We start from the raw sequence: 26723 nt of genomic DNA, 5'->3' as shown, positions 1-26723 counted from the left end.
ACATAAGTACACACACACAGGCGCGCACACACACGTACACACACACAGGCACACACACACGTGCACATACACTCTTGGTGGAAGGATAATCGGCAAAACCACTTTGGAAAACAATTTGAAATTATCTCAAAAAGTAAAATATGTACATACTCTTAGAACAAGTAATTTCACCTCTAAACATATAGTCTAGAGTTCCTATTATATATGTATACTGGGAGCATGTGTATCACGAACAAGGGCATGTATATCATGTACATCAATGAACATGTACATTGTGTTCATTGTAACCATGTTCATTTGAGAAAAAAAACAAAACTCAAAACAAAGTTTCCATCAAAAATAGAACAAACCATAAATTATGAAAAATTCATAATACAGAACATTATAAAAGGGTAAATTTACATTTTTAATGTTTTGATTTTCTTATCTTGCTCTATAGATCGTTGGGTGTTCTTCTGGCTGGCTGAGTCCTGGGAGATGAATTTGATTCCCTTGAAACCTAGGGTGATTTTGCTAACATTGATCTAGAATAGTTTTCATTTTAGAGATGGTTCAGTAGCAGAATACATATTTCTCTCAGGCTCAAACATGACATTCATCAAAACATACTACATTCTGGACCACAAAACATTTTAAATAATTAGAAAAATTGAATCAGTAGTTAATAACATTCCAAAACAGAAAGCACCATGTTCATACTTTCACTGGCAAATTCTATCAAATCTTTACGGAAGATATTGTACCAATTCACAATGCTCTTTTCAGGAGAAAAAAAAGGGACATTTCCTAACTCATCTATGAGGCCTGTGTTATCCTAATACTAAAGTCAGATAAAGAAATAAAAAGCAAGAAAAACTATAGACAATATATTTCCTGAATGCAGGCATGCGTGCTAAGACATTTCAGTAGTGTCTGACTGTTTGCAATGTACGGACCGTAGCTTGCCAGGCTCCTCTGTCCATGGGATTCTCCAGGCCAGAATGTGTGTGTGTGTTTCCTCAGTCGTGTCCGACTCTGCGACCCCATGGACTATAGCCCACCAGGCTCCTCTGTCCATGTAATTTTCCAGGCAAGAATACTGGAGGGTGGGTTGCCATTTCCTCCTCCAGGGGATCTTCCTGACTCAGGCATCAAACCTGTGTCTCTTGCATCTCCTGCGTTGGCAGGCAGATTCTTTACCCCTGTGCCACCTGGGAAGCTGCCAGGTGAGAATACTGGAGTAGATTGCCATGCCCTCCTCCAGGGGATCTTCCCAACCAAGGGATCATCCGAACCAGTGGCTCCTGAAATGCAGGCAGATTCTTTAACACCGAGCCACTGGGAAAGGCCCATTTCATGAATACAAATGCAAAAATCCTAAACAAAATATTAGCAGGTCAGATCTTACTATTTATAAAAAGAATCATATATCATGGGATTTATTTCGGGTATTCAAGGGTGATTCAGCATTTGAAAATCAGTTGTTGTAATCCATCATATCTACAGGCTGTAGAAGAAAATCCAAGTGATCATATGAATAGATGCATAAAAATCATTTAACAAAATCTAAAACCCAGTAATAATAATAATAAGTCTCAGAAAACTAGGAATAAGGGGAACTTCCTCAGTTTGATTTTTAAAAAATCTACAAAAATCTACAGATAACATGATACTCAACAGTGAAAAACTAGATGTCTTCCCTGTAAGATCAGAAATAAGGTAAGAAATGTCCCCTCTTACTACTCCTAACATTGTATTAAAGGTCCTACTAATGAAATTAGAAAAAGAAAGGAAGTAAAAGGTATATGGATTGAAAAGGAAGAAATGAAACTGTCTTTGGTTACAAACGGCGTGATCATCTATGTAGAAAATCTGAAAGAACTGACAAACAGCTCATGGAACATATAAGTGATTATAGTAAGGTTACAGGTTACAAGGTTAATTCAGAAGAGCCAGCTATTTTCCTATATACTATTAGCAGTGAGCAATTGAAACTTGGGATTAAAAGAACAGCATTTACATTTGCACCCCAAAGTGAAGTGTCTAGGTAAAAATCTGACGAAGTATATATAAGATCTACGTGAAAAAAACTGAAAAATTCTATTGAAAAATACCAAAGAATATTCAAACAAATTGAGAGACATCCTGTTTGTGGATAGGAAGACTCATTATCACTAAGATTTAGTTATTCCCAACTTGAAACAATACAATCCCAATCAAAATTATAGCAAATTAATTTGGGGGTGTTGACAAAATAATTCTAAAGTTTGTATGGGAAGAAATAGACTCTCAATGACACAATACTGAAATAGAAAAATAATGCTGGAGGACTGACACTACTCCAGATTTTCCATAAAGTTACAAGAATCAAAACTGTGTGGTATTGATGAAAGAACAGACAAACAGATCTACGGAACAGAACAGAAAGTCTTGAAACAGACCTATTCATAGTGTCGGACTTGACTGAGCAACTTTCACTCACTCACTCATAGTCAACTGATCTCTGACAAAAGAGCAAAAGCAATTCAATGGAGAAACAATGGTCCTTTTAACAAATAGTACTGGAATGACTGGACATCCACTGTAAAATGAAAAAAAAAATCTCGACTCTGATCTTACATCTTTCACAAAAATTAACTCAAAATGGATCATAAACCTAAATGTAAAATGCAAAAATATAAAACTTCTAGAAAACAGGAGAAAATCTAGACTACCTTGGGTTTGGTGATGAGCTTTTAATATAATACAATATTAAGGTACAGTGAGGCAGTGAGAACAAAAGGCTGAATTGCAAATCTAATTCTACTACCTCAGTGAGGAGCTCTGGAGCAGCAATTGCCTATTGGAGACATCCTGTGTTGAGTAGAGATAGCCAGGACCTAATGTGCTTGCCGTGCTCTGTATTTGGCTAGGAACTTTCAAGATAATAGTCAGTCCTTGCCTTGAAAGCTGAGGCAAATTCTAAAGGCAGGAACAGCTAGAGTCTGTCCAGGAATTGTATTCCTTGTAATGGAATAGCAAAGTCTTTCTTCGATGAAGATCCAAGCAGGGACCTTTGTGGCTGCCCCAAGTATGTTGGAAATGTCAAGAACTGACCATCAGAATGAATATTACACTTTAAGATGCCATTCAGATGTCCCAATTCAGAGCCTAGTTATTTAATTCCTGATTTCTTTCATGTCCCAAACACATACCTGCCAGCCCATCAGGGAATCTTTGTTAATACATATTTGTTTGTCTTGGCAAATACTGGACTCTCTATCCTGAAGCTAATTATCAGAAGAGCAATCTTTGGCTGGATACCCATGGCTAATCATCTCACCAGTATTGTTAGTATTATCCACACATTGTGTAGTTCTCTCTCTAATTACAGTTTAAACAAGTGCAATTTGGAACCAGCCTTGAGGAATATTCATTTCAATTTTATGTGAAAATAGAGATTTTTCATGTAACATATATATATTTTTTTATTTCATGCTCCCTTATCCAGAGATAGTCTTTGGTCTTTTTGATAACTACATTGCAATTTATGCCTTATCCTGTAATAATCTTAAAACATTAATTCATTACGTTTATCTCATAGTTCCTATTCATAGAGCTTTTTACTGATCATAATTGCAGCAAAGATGTATTCAGATGGACCCTAATTTTTAAGCTCCCTTTTCTCTCTGCCTATATCATGTCCTTCTTTGAAAAGCTCTGTGCTTTTAAAAATATAATTAAAATTCTTTTTTTTTTTTCAAAAATGCAAAAGAACCACAATATACTGGTCATGCTAAAATTGTCTTCTACCATTTTAATCAAATATCACAACTGGTATAGAGGAAAGGTGGGAAGAGATAACAATGGCTGCAGTCTGGGGAAGACAGAGAGTCTATACTTTTGTTGGTTTAGGTTGAGGGACTGTACTATGGCTTCATAAACTATGCTTAAGGGCTTAGAAGTATTTGTCCAGTGAGGTCCAACCGATTATTATTAAGGAATATTAAGAATAGAGAGGTCAAAATGACTGGGATAAGGATAAAACCCAAACCCATGGCTTTAGGGTAGAAGGACATTCCAAACAAGATATCCATTCTTGTAATGTTCATGCTGAAGCTGTAAGATAAAAGATGCCACATGTACTTAAGACTAAGAATCTCTTGTACTATTTCGGGAATGCAATATCTGCCTTGCGTCCTATTGCTTTCTGCCTAGTAGAACAGGAAAAGTATTCATTCATTCTTGATAGCTGATAATATAATGATCTAATAAATTAATTGATTTTATTAATACTAATCTATTTGTGCCTCATGCTATTTAACCCCACCTTCCACCTTTATCCTAGTCCTTATCCATATTCCTAGGTTTGAATCTGTAATTCTAAGCCCCCAAATTCTAGGGTTAGGCAGCCAATCTTAAACTTTCTTTCTAGATCTCCTAGTATCTCTGTTACCTTTTATTAGGCTAAGAGTTTAAAATTACTGTGATAGGGAATCTCTTTGGCCTGATTTTGACTCTTTTTCTAATTTAATTAGAAAGGTAAAAACTTCAGTGTTAGATGTCTTTCAAGGGCCAGCTCAAACCATGTATCTCCAGAAAGCCTTTCCTATCCAATCCAAGCACATGATAGTTTGTTTTCCCTTTTAAGAACTTGCACTATAGAATCCAAAACTAGAATGTGAGTTGATCACTTTTCACTTACTGTTTCATTAATTAATTAATTAATTTTTTATTTTACTTTACAATTCTGTGTTGGTTTTGCCATACATTGACATGAATCCACCACGGGTGTACAAGTTTCATTAATTTAAACCCTACCTCAAACTTTTGACATCAGGGTCAATTTATTTCTGACACAAAACTAGTTAGCTTGAATTAATGAAAGTAAAATTTATTCTGAAGGATTTCTTGAAATGCCCCTGGGATGGTGGTTCTTAACATGGACATATAAGATTCAGCTTCAAGAGTTTTCCTAAAAGACCTATGATGACCAGGACATCTCTTGAGAGATTTTGTTTCAATAGATCTGAGGTAGAGAGCCTTTGATGTCTGTATCTTAAAAAAAAAAAAAATTTCCTCACATAGTAAATATGTATACTCCTGGCTGAAAGCTTCCTCTTTAAAGCTGCTGGAAAATGTTGATATGGTTTTCAGTTTCCTAACTAGAGCTGCCATATTTAGTAAATAAAAATATAGGGTACCCGGTTGAATTTTAATTTAAAACAAGCAACAGATAATTTTTAGCATGAGTATATCCAAAATACAGTATGACTGATCTGGTGACACTGATCTGGACTGATATGCAGGCCCTTACATATATGGGAGTTACATGTATGATTGAAGTTTTACTGCAAATCATTAGGAACATGCCTACAGTCCATGTGGTCACAAATCATCAGGAACAGGAGGAATGAATTAAAAATTGTGCTAAGAAAAAAAAATTATTCTTAGGCAAATAAATTAAAATTGGAGAACTACCACACACTGTAAACAAAACTTTATCCCAGATTGATTGAATTTTAAAACTTTTAGAAAAAAATATGAGAATATTTTATGTCTTCATGTTAGGTGTCAGTGTCTTTGAAAAGACACAAAAGAGGGTAAGAAGAAAATATTGATAAAATCAACTATAATAAAATTAAGAATTTCTGTTTAACAAAAGACACTACAAAAAAAGTGAAAGGACAAAGATAAAATATTAAATCACATACATTCAACAAAAAGATTAGCAACCATGATGGAAAGAATTCTCAAATTAACAAGAAAAAAAAAGTAGAAAAATGCAGACTTTAAAAGGCAACTCGGAAAACAGAAGTTCACAGAAAATAAATATGTGAGTAGATGCCTATTCTACTATTTGAAGTGTTGATAGATATGGCCATTAAAAATAATTAACAATAAAGTCATTTTGGGATTCCCAGGTGGTGCAGTAGTAAAGAATCCACCTGCCAAGGCAAGAGATACAGGTTTGATCACTGGGTCAAGAAGATTCCTTGGAGGAGAAAATGGCAACCCACTCTAGTATTCTTCCCTGGAGAATCCCATGGACACAGGAGCCTGGCGGGCTATAGTCCGTGTGGTCACAAGAGTGAGACTCAACTGAGCATGCACACACAATGTCATTTATACCCAATAGATTGGCAAAAATCAACAAATCTAACAATATTAAATGTTGATGATATCAGTTCAGTTCAGTCGCTCAGTCATGTCTGACTCTTTGCGACCCCATGAATCGCAGCACGCCAGGCCTCCCTGTCCATCACCATCTCCCGGAGTTCACTCAGACTCACATCCATCGAGTCGGTGATGCCATCCAGCCATCTCATCCTCGGTCGTCCCCTTCTCCTCCTGCCCCCAATCCCTCCCAGCATCACAGTCTTTTCCAATGAGTCAACTCTTCGCATGAGGTGGCCAAAGTACTGGAGCTTCAGCTTTAGCATCATTCCTTCCAAAGAAATCCCAAGGTTCATCTCCTTCAGAGTGGACTGGTTGGATCTCCTTGCAGTCCAAGGGACTCTCAAGAGTCTTCTCCAACACTACAGTTCAAAAGCGTCTATTTTTCGGCGCTCAGCCTTCTTCACAGTCCAACTCTCACATCCATACATGACCACAGGAAAAACCATAGCCTTGACTAGATGGACCTTAGTCGGCAAAGTAATGTCTCTGCTTTTGAATATACTATCTAGGTTGGTCATAACTTTTCTTCCAAGGAGTAAACGTCTTTTAATTTCATGGCTGCAGTCACCATCTGCAGTGATTTTGGAGCCCAAAAAAATAAAGTCTGACACTGTTTCCACTGTTTCCCCATCTATTTCCCATGAAGTGATGGGACCAGATGCCATGATCTTCATTTTCTGAATGCTGAGCTTTAAGCCAACTTTTTCACTCTCCTCTTTCACGTTCATCAAGAGGCTTTTTAGCTCCTCTTCACTTTCTGCCATAAGGTTGGTGTCATCTGCATATCTGAGGTTATTGATATTTCTCCCGGCAAATTTGATTCCAGCTTGTGCTTCTTCCAGTCCAGCATTTCTCATGATGTACTCTGCGTAGAAGTTAAATAAGCAGGGTGACAATATACAGCCTTGACATATTGATGAGAGTGTATACTGATAAAAAATCTTTCTAAAAGTAATTTTGCATTACCTCGCAAAGTTGAAAATTATAATGCTCTATGATTCCAGAATTCCAATTCTAGTAATAGATCATACAGAAATTCCTGATACGTAGCTCAGAGCAACTCTCTTTTTTATCCTTTTTGCCACACTACACAGCATGGAGGATCTCGGTTCCTCACCAAGGACTGAGCCTGTGCCTCCTGCATTGGAAGCACAGAGTCTTAACCACTGAACCGCCAGGGACATCCCTCAAGAAACTCTTTAACATGTTTACCAGGACAAATTTTCAGAACTGCTTGCAATAAGGAAAATATCATAGTAAATAAATGCACCATAGCTATATGACCACCATACATGAACTGGAGAAACAGAAACTTGAGTTAAAAAAATATATCTCAAAAGCCTCTATTTAGTATGATACTCTGTAATGAATGAAATAAATAAAATTAAATATAAGAATACACATTTGATAAAAATTATTGGAGAAAAAGACAAAGCTATTCAATGCTAATTTCAAGATGGTGATTACCTCTTATCTTACTCAGAGGCCAAGAATGAAATAAAAGAACCAGAGTTGCATGTAGATAGATACAATAATACCAGTAAAGTTTTAAACTGTATGCTAGAATCTTGGTGTTTATTTTATTGTTATGCTTTATAACAACATATATGATAAGTATATTGTGTTCTATTGATCTAATATCCCAGTAAAAATAATAATGAATAAACTGACATCCTTCATTTTAATTATTCAGTTTCATTATGAGAGGTTTCCCAACATATGTGCTAAATGGACAACTCACTGTAAGAAACACATGTTTCATATTCTAAGAGAAATGTTAATATGTCTCACTATGATTATATGTATTTTTCACTTCCCTTATATTTCTTCTGGTTTTTGCTTTATGTACTGTCATTTCTTTATTGTTAGGTGTCTAATGGTTTATGATATTTATCTTCTTTGTGAATTGTACCTTTTATCACTAAAAATATTCATCTTTGTCTCAACAAAAAGAATTTTTTTAAAGGAAACACATTTTTCATTGTGACCTAATATACATATATGCACACATTCCTAAAATAAAATGTATTTTAATTTTTGTATTAAATGATATATCCTTTGCAATGGAATCTGAAATGTTTTACTTTATTCTGTCCTTTAATGTCTATATAGCCTGCTCAAATGACTTTATGATTCACTTCTGAGTCAGGACCTGCAGCTGGAGAAACACTGCTTCACAACTGACCAATTTTGTTGATTGTTAACAAATATCAGTTAAGCAAAGGAATCTGTTGTCTAGCAAGCTAAGAAATTACAGATTAGATAAGCTTATTTATTATAAATTAATAAGGTCCTCCTTTATTCTTAAATGACATATATGTTAACATGCAACATGATTTTCCAAATAAGGGATCTAGTATTCAGTTTCTGAAAGTTAACCGATCATGTAACAGTTTGTGGGGCCAGTGCAGCAGAGAAGATACCTAAGAAATAGTTCATCAGGATAATATCTCCTCTTTCATTCTTTTCATTTCCTTATCTCAAAATTCTTTATTTCACTTGTGATGTCCCCAAACACAACACTAGTAATGATTAGGATATATGAAGCCTGAAAGTGAAAGTGAAGTTGCTCAGTCGTGTCTGACTCTTTGCGACCCCGTGGACTGTAGCCCACAAGGCTCCTCCGTCCATGGGATTCTCCAGGCAAGAATACTGGAGTGGGTTGCCATTTCCTTCTCCAGGGGATCTTCCTGACCCAGGGATCGAACCCAGGTCTCCCGCACTGGAGGCAGACGCTTTAACCTCTGAGCCACCAGGGAAGCCTAGTTAGTGCTAAAAATACACCTAATTGAAAATGGTGAGATGCAATACTAGAACCATCGTCTAACCACAAAACTATTAGTGTCAAGAAACCTCCTATCTTCCCAAAAACATTCAGCAATACTCTTAATTAAACCTAATTTACCTGTATAAATTTTTAAAAAATCATTTCAAAATATTTCATTCAATCTGGTTGCCTATCCAATTTACTGATTTTTATAATAGTCATCATCATCTGCCTTTTAGGAAGAATCTGTCAGGGTTCATTTATCTCAGCAAAATAGACTTTTGTGTAAGGACTGTTTATTATGTATTGTAATTTATGTGGGGTAACGTGCACTAGGTTCCAAACAACTGACTTACAAATGCATTTTGGAGAGATTCATCAATAAACATGGGTCTGCCTAATACTCTGGAATCTTAATAGTTGAAGCCATTAACAGTGATTAAACTCTTTTATGAGTATTTCATTTTGGAGAGGAGAGGAAAAACCTGAACCCCATGGGCTCTGGCAGGCTACCAGAGCTGGAAAAGGAAATATTTCAGGAGCACACTTCTTCTTGGTGAGGACCCCAGAAGAAGATGGGAGGGTAACAAAGACAAATTGCTTATTTTACATTATTTCTTTGTTTGCTTATTATTTTATTTTCTATAAGGAAATATCCTGCTTCAAATAGACCATATGATGAGTCATGATCTTCTCATTTGCCTCCGTACATGTTATGCGTGTGTGCCTGCTAAAGTTGTGTCCGACTCTTTGCCATCTTATGGACTGTAGCCTGCTGGGCTCCTCTGTCCATGAGATTCTCCAGGCAAGAATACTGGAGTGGGTTGCTGTGCCCTCCTCCAGGGCATTTTCCCAACCCAGGGATCAGACTCATGTCTCTTGCGGCTCTTGCATTGCTGCAAGCCATCAACCCCTGCTTTACCACTGAGCCATCAGGGAAGCCCCAGGAGTCTCAGGGCTATTTGGTTTAGGACTGATCATTCAAAGTTCACAAATATATATTTACTCATATGTTTCGACTTCAGAACCTTGACTTTCTTGGTGATCAGCCTCTGTCATCCCCCAGTCATGTTGTACTGGAGCTACATGTATGGGCTGATGAGAGCCGTTCATGCCCATCTTTCCCCAGCTTGACTTGGAATCAGCTATGCTGGGAACATTTACACCACAGAAATTGTCAAATGCTACAGACTGACTCTTTTTTTGGTGAATCAGTTTGCCAGCACATAGTATCTGACACAGATCACATACCTGTTTTAACACAACTGTATGACATCGTGCAAGTTACTGTGTTCTCACTTTAAAAAAAGAAAAACAATTCCTACTCTTCTCTTCTTGGACCTCAGAGGCAATCTAAGGCTCAGACAAATCTCTATGCACATGTTTTGCAGAAGGCAACTGCTACTGCTGCTAAGTCACTTTAGTCGTGTCCGACTCTGTGTGATGCCATAGATGGCAGCCCACCAGGCTCCCCCGTCCCTGGGATTCTCCAGGCAAGAACACTGGAGTGGGTTGCCGTTTCCTTTTCCAATGCATGAAAGTGAAAAGTGAAAGTGAAGTCGCTCAGTCGTGTCCGACTCTTAGAGACCCCATGGACTGCAGCTTACCAGGCTCCCCTGTCCATGGGATTTTCCAGGCAAGAGTACTGGAGTGGGATGCCATTGCCTTCTCCAAAGAACCATGCAAATAAGAATTATTTTTATCTGAATTAATTCTGCCTTCTTTAACACTTGATTCTGAGCTGCACCCTGTAATGTGCCCTTTTATTTGGTTTCCTTTGTAACAAAGCATCATTTTTGCAGCTTGAAAGGAGATATGCCTTGTGCTACTTAGGTGGTTGTATCATTCCCTCCCACTGGTTCTGAGCTAATCTGTATGGCAGATGTTGAGCAGTGCAATAAGATGGAAGGGATCTGTGCCAAGTCTTGATCTAGGTTTTAGGGCCTGCATGCTTCCGCTTTCACTTTAAGCTAGACAAAATGCAAGATACTTTCATGATGTGAAAGAAACCAAGCTAGGCATGTGGAAAGATTAAGTGAAGAAAGATGGAGATGCCTTAGCAACCATTCCAGCTGAACCAACAGACACAGGAAAGAAAACGCCATCTTGGATGTTTCAGCCTAAAACATACAATGTAGAGCTGAAAAAAAGCTATCCACACCAATCTCTGCCCACATTACAAAACTGTGAGCAAACAAATGATTCTTTTTGTCATTTTAAAGCCACAGAGTTTTGGAGTGGTTTGCTTTCTGGTAACAGATAACCAAAATATTCATCAGCCTTCTGGAAATAAGCATGATCTCCACTTTTCAAGTGAAGAAACTGAGGGCTCAGAAGTGGTAGGTAGCTTTCTTATGCTTACAGAGCAAGTAAATGTTGGATTTAGGCTAAACTCTCAGTGTCCATATGCTTTCCACATCACTTCATTCACTGATTTCTTGATTGTGCAATAAACTCCATTTTGAGGTTATCTTTCTCCATGGTGATTACATTACAGTTGCTGCCTATCAGTGGTCTTTGGAGGCTACAGAGGTTTGGGGAAAGAGACATGGGGAGAGCTGTGTTGTAATCCTAGACTAATTGTGTTCATCAGGATTTTTTACAGAGAAACAGAATTACCAAGGTGTGTGTGTGTGTGTGTGTGCACGTGCGTGTGTGTGTATGGAAAGAAAGAGGTTTATTTTAAGGAACTAGCTCATGCAATTATGGAAGCTGTTAAGTTTAAAATCTGCAGAGTGGGCCTACAGACTAAAGACCCAAGGAAAAACTGATACTGCAGTTTGAGTTCAAAGGCCTTCTCCTGGTGGAATTCCCTCTGGCTCAGAAGGGATTGAAAGTGAAAGTAAAGTTGCTCAGTCCTCACTGACTCTTTGCAACCCCATGGACTGTAGCCTGTGAAGATCCTCTGTCCATGGGATTTTCCAGGCAAGAATACTGTGGTGGGTTGCCATTTCCTTCTCCAGAGGATCTTCCTGACCCAGGGATCAAACTTAGGTCTCCCATGCTGCAGGCAAACTCTTTACCGTCTAAGCTACCAGGGAAGCTCCCCAGAAGAGGTTAGTCTTTTCTCCTACTGAAGTCTTCAGCTGATTAGATGAGGCCCACCCACATTATGGAGGGTAATCTGCCTTAAAGTCCACCAGTTAAGAAGTTAATGTCATCCAAAAGTACCATCACAAAAACAGCCAGAGTAACATTTGACAAAATATCTGGACACTGGCCCAGCCAAGTTGGCACATAAAATCAAACATCACACTAGACTAAATGGGAAGAGTATTCAGCACTCAGTACAATGTAGGGAACTTGGTTAGTTTATGTGGTGATGGGCACTGCAGGCTATGTGAACATAGTACTTTTAAACTGCACTTTTAAGAAATTGTTTCAGAAAGGAAATATTACTGTGAGGTATTTTCTTGCTTTGTTTCACAAGGCTCTTTTGGTAGAGAAAGGCAGTGTGAACACACCAGGAAATGACCTTAAATGCATAGATTACATTACATTGCAAAGTTACTGTGGTCTCTTTTCATAAAGTGGGTTAAATAACATATTATTTTTTTCTTCAAACCTTTCTTTAAAGAAGAAAAAATGCCTCCTTCATTCAGATTGCTTTCCACTTCAAAATGTGTGACCGTAAATCCCTGATTACCTTAGCAACTCCAGCCTTCCAGAACATTCTATATCCTGGTCTCTAATTTCCTCCTTTCTGAGACTGAACATTGACTAGGGCTGCCTTTCACTGAGTCAAATCCTCACCTGCTGTATCTGACCTCCTAATCTGGGTCGCCACTAGGTCCTCTTGTGCCCCAGTGACATCCTCCATACACAAACTGAGACTAGCAATTCCTAGGACTTAATCTGTAGAGATTAAAGCTTTGATCTCTGCAAAAATGAAAATCCCCAGGAACTCTGGCAGGATGAAGGAGCACAGAGAAGTTTTCTTTAACACTATTGATGTGGGGTGTGTGTGTGGGTCTGTGTATGTACGCAATAGAAAAAATGCGGTGCCCTTACATAGGAAAAAGGGAAGAAAGTATCCAAAACATAAAGACAGACTGCATGACTTGAAAATCTTACTTAAAGTTGGCTGTTCACTGAGCCTAGAGACCTAATTTCCAGCTCCTTGGTAAATTCTGGGAGGCAGGCATTGCCACATGGAAACTAAATATTGTACACATTCTTTTAACATGGGAGGGGCAGCCTCAAAGGTGCTAGAGGAGTGCTCATTATTGAAAGAGTAAATTCCTTATTGAATAGGACTCCCACTGACCTAATAGTTTATGGTAGTTGAACCCTTCATGCTCTAAGCAAAAAAAAAAAAAAAAAAAAATCACAGGGGAAGATTCTAGCTTCAGTCTCATACTGAGCCCTAACAGAAGGATGCATGTACTCTGTCTGGGTGTCTTTTAGCTGCAAAGAGGAAGGCTTTTCCTGAAGAGCCTCACAATGGTCAGCAAAAAAGGTGTATTAATACCTAAAATTCATGTAGCTCTTTAGACATTAATTCAAGTGTCCCAGTTGATTCTCATACCAATCCTACAAAGGAGGAAGGGCAGAAGTGCTGGTTAATTTCACTTTCAGAAATCCTAAGTACCTTGCCCAAACCCAAGACTGCTATACCCAAAATATGAAAGTAAGTAGTGTTTGTTCTGCTTTTCTCATAATAACTTGAACATAGGACAGAAGTTGCAAATGGAAAGTCAACTGAAAGTGAGGAGTAAGCATTTCATTGAAAATCTTTGCTCTGAGAAGAGAAAGAAAAACTTTTAGTCCCTCAGATACCACTGTGGCGATGGAATGATTGCACAGCAGGCCTGAGAATTTATTGGGATGTTTTCTTAGCTTCAGTAGTAGTCATAGAGGCACATATTTAAAAATAATAATGATATATCATTTTATACAATTAGATTGGCAAATTTTAAAATTTGATAATACAAAATATTGACAAGAATGATAATCCTTAAGAACTGTGATACACTGCCAGTAGAAGTGTAAATAGATTTGACTACTCTGGAGAACAATTTTACAATATATAATAGAGTTGAAGACATAAGTACCCTGTGGTCTAGCAAATTCATTCCTAAGTGTTTTGTCTAGAAAAAAATGTCCATATATGTGTTTGAGGTGACATTTTATAAAACTGATCATTGTAGCACTATTTATAGTGGTTGAAGTTGCATATTAAAACTGGAACAAACCTATGACCATTTGCTTTTTATTTATTCATTTTTTCATTTATTCATCCACCCATCCATCACCATCCATCCATCATCCACCCATCCATCCGTCCATCATCCCTTCACTTTTGAGCACATGCCTGTATGTGTGTGTATATGCATACTATGTGCCAGGCATGGTTCTAGGTGCTGGACATGTAGCAATGTACAAGCTAAAAGAAGACCTTGTTTTCATTTATATCTTTCTGGAAACAAGCAATAAACAAAGAAACAAATATATAATTTTAGTAAGGAAAAGTGCTATAAAGCATAATTAAAAAGAGCAGAATCTAGAGAGTGATCTCAGTTGAAGAGAGACATCTTTTAGACACATTGATCAGTTTGGGAGGTCTCCTTGGAAGGGCAATGTTTAAGTAGATTATGTGGCTACACCTGACGGGGAGGGGGCATGAATAAAAGAGAATCATTTGAATGCCTGGTAGTGAAATCCACAAGCACAGGGGTTCTGAAGTGGAAACACGTTTGGTAATTTCTAAAACTCAGATGTGTAGATGAAAATCAGAGATTCAAGAGGCATGGAGAATTTTGAAAAAGTTAAAGAGCAATTCAACTTATTGATGGCAGCAAGAGATTTTTAAATAAGGTGTCCAACTCAGTTCAGTAAGCAATGCAAGATAACAGAAAATAAAAAAATCTTATCTATGTAAGTTATCATGGAAATGAGCCAAGAATATCAGTGATAACTGACATTTAATAACTCTTAAAATTTGTTAAGCACTGTGCCAATCATTTTTTACATATCAACTCATTTAACTGTTTACAATAAATTTAATTGTTGTACAAAAATTTTCTAATGTGAGTACTAGTACCATTGATTTACAGTTGAAAAAAAATTAAGGTTTGAAATGTTTAAGAAGTCAGTCCAACATAACCAGGTTAGCAAACAGCAAAGGCAGGATTTGAAGCCAACTCTCCCTTTTGTTTAGGCTTATGACCACTCCATCAGAAACCCAGGATCCTGGTGTTAGAAGACCTCCTTTCTCTCTTGGCAAGCCAGGAATAAAGACTGAAGAATAGTCTCTGTTCAAAGTAAAGTAAAAGTAAAGAAAGTAGCTCAGTTGTGTCCGACTCTTTGCGACCCCATGGATTGTAGCCTACCAGGCTCCTCCCTCCATGGGATTCTCCAGGCAAGAATACTGGAGTGGGTTGCCATTTCCTTCTCCAACAGCAGTTTTGACTTCTATTTCTCCAGAGGTCATGCTCCCAGCCTATCTCCTTAAGCTGATTATCTTAGATTCCTGGTTCAAGGCCAGAACACTGAGCTGAAAGGTACCTTTCTTTGCAGTCTAAAGCAGTGTACACAGGGCTATCACTCAGAGTGGCTGAGAGTCTGCCCCATCTCCCCCCAAGTCTATTCTACCATAAACTCAAGAGATTGTCCTTTGTATGTCTCTGAAGTGAAACATCTGACCCTAACAGGCAGTCCTCGACCATTGGGCAGAGAGGACAAGAATGACAAATCAGTTTCATTTCACACGTTCACTCTAATCCCTGGGTAGTGGTTGAATGGAGAAATGAGAAAGATTCTGAGTTACAGGGAAAGCTGTCAGCCAATAGAACCTGTGGGGCAACCCAAGTTAATGAACACAACTTATGACCTAAGTTAATGAACACAAATTATGACCACAACAGCAGAAAAAAGGCTTGGGATACCTCATATTAGATGGTTTTAAACATGCATTTCAGTATTACCCTTTTAAATTCAGAACTCAATTTTGTTCCAGTTTCAGTCTCATCCTTTACAACCCAAACCCCTCCCAAAAACCTCTTCAAACTTTCTTCACAGGTAGATTTTATCCAAATCCTATCTCTTTCCCCCTTGATTACTGTTTTCTTCATTTGTACAAGGCTCTTCTTGTTATAATATAATGCCAAGGGGCTCTGTTGCCTAGGAAACCTGGCAATACATCTGTCCTGGCTCATCTTTGCTGGGACTTGTCCATACTTGGAGGGGACTCTTAAAGTGCTCTTATTTCACTCTGCTCTTAAGGGTGCAAGAGTGGGAACAGTGAAGTCTCTTTCTTCTCTATACAATGACCAAGAACTATCTCATCCATCAGGCCACATTCACCATAATTTTCAGGGGTGTGTCTTTTTTACTTTTAATACTGGAGAAGGAAATGGCAATCTACTCCAGTATTCTTGCCTGAAAAATCCCATGGACAGAGGAACCTTGTAGGCTACAGTCCATGGCATCGAAAAGAGCTGGACACGACTGAGTGACTTCACTTTCTTTCTGACTTTCTATCTCAATATAAAATGAAAAGTTTTACAAGACCTTGTATTATTTATATAAGCCCCTACCTATCCAACTGTGGATTATAATTTCACAACCTGAACTGTATATCTTAATGCTTTTTTAATTTCTACTTTCTAAATCTGATAGAATTCTCACCTCAGAATGTAAACTTCACAGGTCATATCTTAATTAGGATGCCAGATTTGAAAAGTCCTTAAAGATTAACCACCATTACATTTTTTTTTAAATAAGGAAAGAAACTAAGGGACAAAAAAGGTAAGGACCACTTCCTAGGAGGTATACTAATGGTGGTTTAGTTGCTCAGTAATATCTGACTCTTGCAACCCCCATGGACTGCAGCCCACTGGGCTTATCTGTTCATGAGATTTCCTAGACAAGAATACTGGAGTGGGTTACCATTTCCTTCTCCAGGGGAATCTTCCCAACCCAGGAATTGAACCTGGGTCTCCTGCATTGCAGGTGGATTCTTTACTGACTGAGCTATAAGGGAAGCTCCAGGAGGTATATTTAGGCCATCAGAGGACTAGTAAATTTATTAATTCATTTGTTGTTTTAGTCATTCAGAATATATATTCACTATGTGCCAATTGCTGTTCTAGACATTAGAAATCAAGCAATAAAAATAAACAAAAGTTCTGATTCTCAAGGAGTAACTTAATGAAAACAATCCAGAAATATAATCAGGAATCAGATCTTACAAAGCTCAGAACTACTCTAACCAATGTAAAGATCTGAATATCCACAATTGCATTCAGAGACCAAAATTGAGGTTATAAAACTTGAAGTGAAGAGTTATGGTTTTAGTTTCATTTGAGTCAATAGCTAGCTAGATTAGACAATTTTCTTGATCCCGCTGGTCTCATCCATAAAGCAGCAATATAGGTTGAGATAGTCTTTAACTCAAACTGTAAATGCAAAGAATAAGAATTTCAATCAGAAGCACATGAAAAAGCCTTAAATAATAGAGTTGTCCGAGCTCCTGGAAACTGACTAAATCATAACTTCTACATATGGGTCTCAGTAGAGGGAAGGGCTTCTGATGAATTTTTGACTCCAGGTTTTGATCATTAAGTGCCCCTGACTGCTTCTTATTCTAGCCATCTGTTTTTTTTTTTTTCTTTTAACGACTCCCTAGCATTAACCATCATGAAAATTAAATAATAATAATAATTTGAACATTTTGGGGAGAAGTTTGTATGTTCTGTAGACATGGTAAAAAATAGTCAACAGATTTTATCAGTTCAGTTCAATCGCTCAGTTGTGTCCGACCCTTTGCGACCCCATGAATCGCAGCACGCCAGGCCTCCCTGTCCATCACCATCTCCCGGAGTTCACTCAGACTCACGTCCATCGAGTCCATGATGCCATCCAGCCATCTCATCCTCTGTTGTTCCCTTCTCCTCCTGCCCCCAATCCCTCCCAGCATCAGAGTCTTTTCCAATGAGTCAGCTCTTTGCATGTGGTGGCCAAAGTACTGGAGTTTCAGCTTTAGCGTCATTCCTTCCAAAGCACCCAGGACTGATTTCCTTTAGAATGGACTGGTTGGATCTCCTTGCAGTCCAAGGGACTCTCAAGAATCTTCTCCAACACCACAGTTCAAAGGCATCAGTTCTTCGATGCTCAGCTTTCTTCACAGTTCAACTCTCACATCCATACATGACTACTGATTTTATACTCGTTTAATTAATCAATTACTGTTCTATACTGTTCTATAGCCATGGTAAAAGCAATCACGATAGCTGATTTTATAACTGGGTAATCAATCAACATTCACTTCAGCTTCCTAAAACCAAATAGCCATGAATAGGTCCTTATATCTGAAAGTCAGACAAATTGGTATTGCTGTTAGCATAACTGATGCCATCTTGGGCCCTTACAGTTTCTCTTGTCCTTTAGTTGACCCTACTGAGGATTGTACTGTATGATAAATCTCTTCTGTGTCATCAAGAGCTGTGTAGTTACTAGATATTGCTTAATAATAACCAGGATTAAGTGCCCCCTATGCTCTGCTGATCCCCAAACAATAATGAAAACCTTTGCTGACGTACTTTTTCCTGGCTCCCAGGAGATTAGTTACCCATCCATGAACTGTGACTCAGGAATGTAAAGAAGACCTTACATCTTTCCAAACACCTACCCCCATACCCCAGGCTAATTATAAATCTGTCATATATGTATATATATGTCATATATATTATATATATAGTATATATATAATGTATGTACATCATATGTGTTTTGTAAGTGGGTGAATGACTGAAGTTCTTTTGTCCTGGAAGGACTGTGTTTGTTGCATGTATAAGAATTTGCTCCACAAACAACAGATGAGGGCACAGGTTTGACCAGTTTCCAAACCATCTTGCCAATTCATGAAAGTAGGTTATATTGTTTAGTTTAAATTCCAACGTTCACACTTGCTATATTTTTGATCACACAGTCCATTCTTAGCTACTATCTGATTAGAAAACCCAAAACATTATTGATAAATGCACATTCTTGGTCAATTTTAGAGGTCTTTTGTTTTATTTGTCATGAGTTTGTCTATAGCAAAGCTACAACCTGCTCCTGGCAGACAAGCTCTTTCCTATAAATTCTCACAGTAACAATAATTTTTGTGCTTATCTTGATGGATAGCAAAATTGCTTTTACTTTGAATAACGATGGCTATTTTGTGGGACTTTTAAATGTCAAAATGTAAGAGAGCTTCAGAAAAAAATATAAAGCAAAGACTCAAACATTCAGTAGTCATCTTTTTTAACTTACATGCTAAAAAATCTTCAAATAAATAAAATTCTGACTTCAAGAAAATCTCTTACAAAGGCTCTCTTGTTCACGCCTGTTCAACCATTTGAAATCTATACTTCCTGCATCTCTCTTTATCTTGTCTTATTGTCTAATTCTTTCTGCTCCTTCTTTGACCTCTTGAGCTCCCTTTTGCGAGAGCTGTTCTCGGGAAAGGAACAATCACATTGGACACAATATCTTTTAAATGACTAAATCAGAAATCAATATATAAACGCTGCATTTAAACCAATGTAGAGAAAAGTTGTGGAGAAGGCAATGGCACCCCACTTCAGTACTCTTGCCTGGAAAATCCCAAGGACGAAGGAGCCTGGTAGGCTGCAGTCCATGGGGTCGTGAACAGTCGGACACGACTGAGCCACTTCACTTTCACTTTTCACTTTCATGCATTGGAGAAGGAAATGGCAACCTACTCCAGTGTCCTTGCCTGGAGAATCCCAGGGATGGAGGAGCCTGGTGGGCTGCCGTCTATGGGGTCGCACAGAGTCAGACACGACTGCAGTGACTTAGCTGTAGCAGCAGAGAAAAGCTGAGAGCCATAATTAAAATTTTTCTTAGGCCTATAGAAATTATACAGGATATCTCCTATAGAATTCAGGATTTTGCAAGAAAGTAATTGCCCTGAATGGTCACACGTGCTAAGTCATAGCTGTTCGAGTTTGTTCACTGAATTATTATCTCTTTAGTCAGGAGAGACTGTTAAAAAGAGTAAAGAGGGAAAAATCAGGAAATAATTTAAATAGCCCTGTTATACATATTTTTTAAATGACCCAGACAATAAATAAATAAAAGGAAATATACTACATAAAGGAAATTTAAGAAGCTTTTCTCTTAGAAGTAGCTGGCATAAAGATTCAAAATTATAAGCTAAATAAAGATAAATCATTAGTAGTGTTTAAAAAATAGTCTTTAAAACTCTTAGATAGTATTTTGGGTAGAGACAACAGTTTAAGAGAAGTTTATCTTCTCTTTCGCAAATAAGTTCAGACCTCAATTAAGAAATTTTATCAAAAAAATGAAATGGATAATTTAAATTTGGAATACTTTCAACATGTAACCGAACTTTTACATGACTATTAGAACATAAATGAGCTAGAAATCAAAACAAACTTGAAAGATACAACTTACCTTACAAATGGTATTTCTAGATAAATTATACTACAGAATAATTATCATTGAAAGTCCTAGGAAAATGTCCTGGATATGATTAACATTTCTATATTATGTGTGTTTGAAGAGAAATACTTAGTTATAATATCAGAATTCTTATGGGCAAGACATTCATGTACAGAGATAGAATAATTAGTACAGAGCACATAAGAATCCAGATCATTTTTTCTCAGATACTCATAAATTTCTCCTTTGTCTTTAATAATATACTAGACCATATTCTAAAGCTATTAACTCAATCACATAAGAGATGCAGCTTCAATCCCTGGATTGGGAAGATCCCCTCGAAAAGGAAATAGCAACCCACTACAATATTCCTGCCTAGAGAATCCCGAGGACAGAGGAGCCTGGCGGGCTATGGTCCATAGGGTCAAAAAGAGTTGATAGGCAATAACTATTTCAGTCTCTCTTATAGAAGCTGATCCTTCATGGGAAACCCAGTTGATTCAAACTGATGAACAATGATCCTTTCTAGACATATCAGATTGTTAAATATAAAAAGGTAAATATATTCTCTGATAGCCAATATAAGTTTGGAATAGTTTAACTGACTTGGAATAATGTTCAAATTAAGATGTTTCTGCCCTGTACTCTCCCCACCCTCAAAATAATATTTCTATCCTAAATGTGGAGGCTTATAGTTAAAGAGATACTGTTTCAAATACATTAAGTGCTTTACCACATCATGACACCAAATATGCTTCTTTAATACAGTCCTTACTTGTGGAGCATCTTGTAATACAAAGACAACTCCATGGAAAAGTTAAAGGATTTCACTAGAGACACAAGTTTTGGCCCAAATTCTAAGAGAAATACTGGAAACAAAATGCGTTTTAAGATCCATGAAAATAATGGCTGCTTTGTAACACTAAATAAAACCTCAAATGGACATCTGACAAAATCTTCTAGGAGATATCAGACAGTAGGGAAAATTGCTCACAATTTAAAATTCCAATGGGGAACTTTTCCAGAAGTTGTGGTTAATCCATATTATTTCTGTAACTAAAAACTGTAAAGGTTAGATATGGGTGTAATCACGATCAAAAAGAAAAACTCAGTATTTCCAAATGGATTTTATATAACTGCCTCCTCTAGCTACAGCTTTTTCCTTTTTGAACTTTTGCATGCATGCATTCTCAGTCGCCACAGTCATCTGACTCTTTGGTACCCCATGCACTGTAGCCCTCCAGCTCCTCTATCCATGAAATTCTCCAGGCATGAATACTGGAGTGGGTTGCCACATCCTCCTCCAGGGGATCTTCCCCACACAGGGATCGAACCCGTATCTCCTGCATGGCAGGCAGATTCTTTACTGGTGAGACACAGGGGCAGCCCTCTTGAACATATATTTTATGCCAATGTTTACTTTCTGGATGGGATAAAATGCTCTACTGTTAAAAATCATATCACTCACAGTGGCTAACAAACAAACAACAAAAAAAAACTGTTAAACTTTGTGTTCCTTACGTAGGGTGTAGCAGCTTACAAAGATGGGGATGGAGCAACACAGCGGTGACAGATACTTGTGAACTAGAGCTAGCTTTGTCCCTTACTCTGAAACATCACTGTTTATCATCTCTAAAGAGTCCCCTTAGAAGTGTAAATTTGCAACAACCAGAGACTATAAACTAAGGTTCTAGGTGGCTCAATGATAAAGAATCCTCTTGCCGATGTAGGAGACACGGGAGACATGGGTTAGATCCCTGGGACAGGAAGATCCCCTGGAGTAAGAAATAAAAACTCACTCCAGTATTCTTGCCAGGAAATTCCATGGACAGAAGAGCCTAGCAGACTACAGTCCATGGGGTCACAAAGAGTTAGACATGACTGAGCAGGAGTATCAGAAACTAAGGTTCTAGGTGAACCACCAGAAACAACTGCTCCATAAAAGTCCAAACTAAAGCTGAGCTCTTCGAACGAACTGATGATTTTTCACTTCAATGATTAGTTAAAAAGAACATCTTAGATGGTTGAAATCACTGTAACACTCCACATATTTTTTGTTATGTTTTTGGTTACATTTATCCTATCGACTGGCTTCAGTTTATGCACTTCTAACTTAGAACTACCAAGAATAAAATCAGAAACTTGAACAGATTTATTTTCTTTATAAAACCTGTAAATCTTAAATTGTGGTTCCTGGGTGCCTTTTAATCCCTTCTCATAGTTAAACTTGATTGTCTTAGAGTTTTTTGACGTCTGTTTTCTCAAGTCTTAAGTTCTTAAATGTAGTCACTGTCCGTATAAATGACTCAACAATTTATTAAAAAACAAAATCATACTGATCTCATTCAAATTAAAACATAATACCTTTGTAAATGAAATATCTTGAAAGGAAATAATATATATACATATATGATATATACATATAAATATACATTATATATTCTGTACTATATTGAACATTTTTATTGCCCACAGTTGATAGTATGGTGCCTAGAAACTATTTATTGATATGGTTCAAGTTAATAAAATACAATATTCTCCTCCAATCCAGAATATATATTGTTCTAAATAGGGTACTAATAAGTTCAGTTTAGAACACTTGATTGACAACCCCCCTAAAATGACTGATGAAAGCATCAGATTTGAAAAAAAGAGAGTTGAAAAAAAAATGGCTGTGACAAATAGGAAAAACAAATGTCTTGGTTAACAGGTTATTGGTGGAAAACCTAAATAAGGGGAATATGTTTTTTTTAAAATAATATTCCTAGAGAAGAAAATAATTTTTTCACATTTTTGAAGAGAAAATAAGCCATCAGAAAAAATATGATGACAGAGATGCTATGGGAGAAAAAATTATATGGAAAATAAAAGGAACTAGAATAGATAAAATGATCTTGGAAAAAAAATAAATGAGAGGAATCTATCTTCCTGATTTCAGAATTTATGTAACTACAATCATCAAGATTATGGTGTTGGTGAAGGTATAGACATATAGATCAGTGGAACAGAACAGATCCAGAAAATACTAGAAGTAGACTCACACAAATAAATCTAATTGAGTTTTTTATAGAGTTACAAAGGAAATTCAACGGAGGAAAATCTGCAGAATCTAAGCCTAGGCAAAGACTTCTTACACCAGACACCAAGAACACCATGCACAAAAGGAAAAACTCATAATTTGGATTTCATGAAAATTAAAAACTTTTTCTCTGAAAAAGACAATGCAAAGAGGATAAAAAAATAAGCTTCAGAGTGGGAGAAAATTTACAAATCACATTTCTAACATGTGACTAATATCAAGAAGATATCGAAACTCAACAGTTTAAAAAAAGAAGCAATCATTCATTTAAAATATGGGCAAAACCATAAAGGGACACTGATGCTGAGGCTGAAGCTCCAGTTCTTTGGCCACCTCATGTGGAGAGCTGACTCACTGGAAAAGACTGATGCTGGGAGGGACTGGGGGCAGGAGGAGAAGGGGCGACGGAGGACGAGATGGCTGGATGGCATCACCACCTTCATGGACGTGAGTCTGAGTGAACTCCGGGAGTTGGTGATGGACAGGGAGGCCTGGCATGCTGTGATTCATGGGGTCGCAAAGAGTCGGACACGACTGAGTGACTGAACTGAACTGAACTGAAAATGAATAAGATACACAGTACAAGTGGAAAATAAGCACATTAGAAATGTTTAATGTCATTAGTCATTAGGGAATTCCCTGGCGGTCTAATGGTTTGGTCATCAGAAAAATTTGAATTGAAATCACAATAAGATGTTACTATATGACCTATCAAAATGACAAACTGAAAAAAAAAATAGTGACAGTGCTAACTTCTGGTGAGAATGCAGAAAAATGGAATCACTCATACATTGCTAGTAGAAATATAGAATGGCTTAGCCAGTCTGGAAAACAGCTTTACAGTTTTAAAAAACTAAATATGTAACTATCATGCAATCCAGTAATTGCATTTACCCCAAAGAAAAGCACACACAAGAAACACAAAACCTGTACAAAAATGTTCATCACAGTTTTATTCAAAATAGCCAAAAACTAGGAACAACCCAGATGTCCTTCGGTGTCTGAGTGGTTGAACCATCTGTAGTATATCCAAACCACGAAATACCATTCATCAGTAAAAAGCAACAAATTACCGATACATACAAAAACCTGGGTGAATCTCCAGAGAATCATGCTGAGTGGGAAAAAAAGCCAATCTTATAAGTTTATATACTATATGATTCCATTTATATAACATTCTTGAAATGACAAAAGAGGTCAGATTAGTGGTTGCTAGTTATTAAATCCGGGAGTGTGGCCTAAGAGAAATCAAAGTGACTATAATAAGAAAATATTAGGGAAGCTTTTAATAACAGAAGTGTTCTATATCTTGGTGGTATCAGTGTCAATAGCCTAATTTGATATTCTACAATAGTTTTGAAAGATGTTATCATTAAGGGGAGAGTTGGACTATAAAGAAAGCAGAGTGCCAAAGAATTGATGCTTTTGAACTGTGGTGTTGGAGAAGAATCTTCAGAGTCCCTTGGACTGCAAGGAGATCCAACCAGTCCATCCTAAAGGAGATCAGTCCTGAATATTCATTGGAAGGACTGATGCTGAAGCTGAAACTCCAACATTTGGCTACCTGATGCAAAGAACTGACTCATTGAAAAAGACCCTGATGCTGGGAAAGATTGAAGGTGGAAGGAGAAGGGGACAACAGAGGATGAGATGGTTGGATGGCATCATGACATGATGTACATGAGTTTGAGTAAGGTCCAGGAGTTGGTGATGGACAGGGAAGCCTGGTATGCTGCAGTCCATGGTGTCGCAAAGAGTCGGACACGACTGAGCGACTGAACTGAGCTGAACCATTAAGGGGACTTGGCTAATGGGTACAAGGGATTTCTCTGCACTGTTTCTTCTAAATGCCTATGAATTTATAATGATCTCAAAAGTACAGTTTTATTTAAAAAAAAAACAACAACAAAGAACATTCATTGCTTTCCAAGCAATTGTTTCTTTTTAGAAATACTGTGATCAAGAATGGTTTATAGTAAAAATATTTTTCTGGTTGTCTTTCAATCAGAAAGTTTAAGCCAGAATACTTCCTTACTCTCAGTCAGTATAACCAAAAGCAAGGGTATTCATGTCAGGGCACACGAAGGTTCATATTCCACACTTTCCAGGTGTTGCTAGTGGTAAAGAACCTGCTTGCCAATGCAGGAGACCAGGGTTTGACCCCTGGTTCAGGAAGATCCCTTGGAGGAGGGCACAGCATTCCAGTCCAGCATTCTTGTCTAGAGAATCCCACGGACAGAGGAGCCTGGCGGGCTACAGTTCACAGGGTCGTGAAGAGTCGGACACGACTGAAGCAACTTAGCACACATGCAGGCTCATATTACACGTCGATTTTGTACCTGGTCTCTGAGAGCTGGATGTCTTGTTCTTGAAATAGAGATAATCAGATCTATTTCACTGAACTGATACAAGAACTACATGAGATAAAATATGCAAAGCACAGAGAACATTGCCTAGTAAATCATAGGGGTTCAACAAATGTTAGTTCCTGTCTCTTTCCCTGTCTAAGTAATGGGAACCCTTACTTTATTTGCACATATAATCAAATACAAAAAGGAGAGAAATGTCAGTCTATATCTGCAGTGCAAATTGCTTTGGGAAAAGAAAATTAAGATAAGTTACTAGAATGAAAAATAATCTTCCCAACAGAGTTCAAAGAGACTGAAAAATGGTCTCTTGGGGAAAGCTTTCACTAAACAGGAAAACATGAAACAGAAGCAAGCACACCTATTATGTGTTTACTACATCAAATTTATTTGTTGTCCTGATTACAAGTCACTCACCATGACATGGATAAGGGGACAATTGCCTACTTCACAGCCATTTCTTCTAAGTTCTTTTATTGCTGACTGGCCCTGACACAAAGTTTCACACACTGATAAACTAAGCTCTTTTGACCTACAGCTTTCCCTAAGATGGGAGGATATTGAAGAATATATATATATATATATGTGTGTGTGTGTGTGTGTGTGTGTGTGTGTGTGTGTGTGTGTACATATATATATATATATATATATATACACAGAGGCAATGTGGTGAGGGAAAATATAAGATACACGTAAGGTGCAATAAAAGAAAGTTGAAGTAGGGACATCAGAAAATTAATTTCCTGCCTCCAAGTATTATTGGATCGTAGCTCAGCAAACCACCTGGGACAGGTTAGGAGCTCAACATGGGAAATAGGTGAGCTGAGTGGAAAGAAACAACAAGATGAGTAATAGAAAGATGTCTGAACAGGCGAAGATCTTATTAACCCCTGGATGCCTTGCTTGCATGTTTCTACTATGTTGAAAATTTTGCTGCCTGCTAATAAACAGACTCAGACTA

The sequence above is a fragment of the Oryx dammah genome, unplaced genomic scaffold (genome assembly GCF_014754425.2).
Source record: "Oryx dammah isolate SB20612 unplaced genomic scaffold, SCBI_Odam_1.1 HiC_scaffold_19, whole genome shotgun sequence".
Classification (NCBI taxonomy): domain Eukaryota; kingdom Metazoa; phylum Chordata; class Mammalia; order Artiodactyla; family Bovidae; genus Oryx; species Oryx dammah.
Note: the sequence above shows the minus strand (reverse complement) of the source record.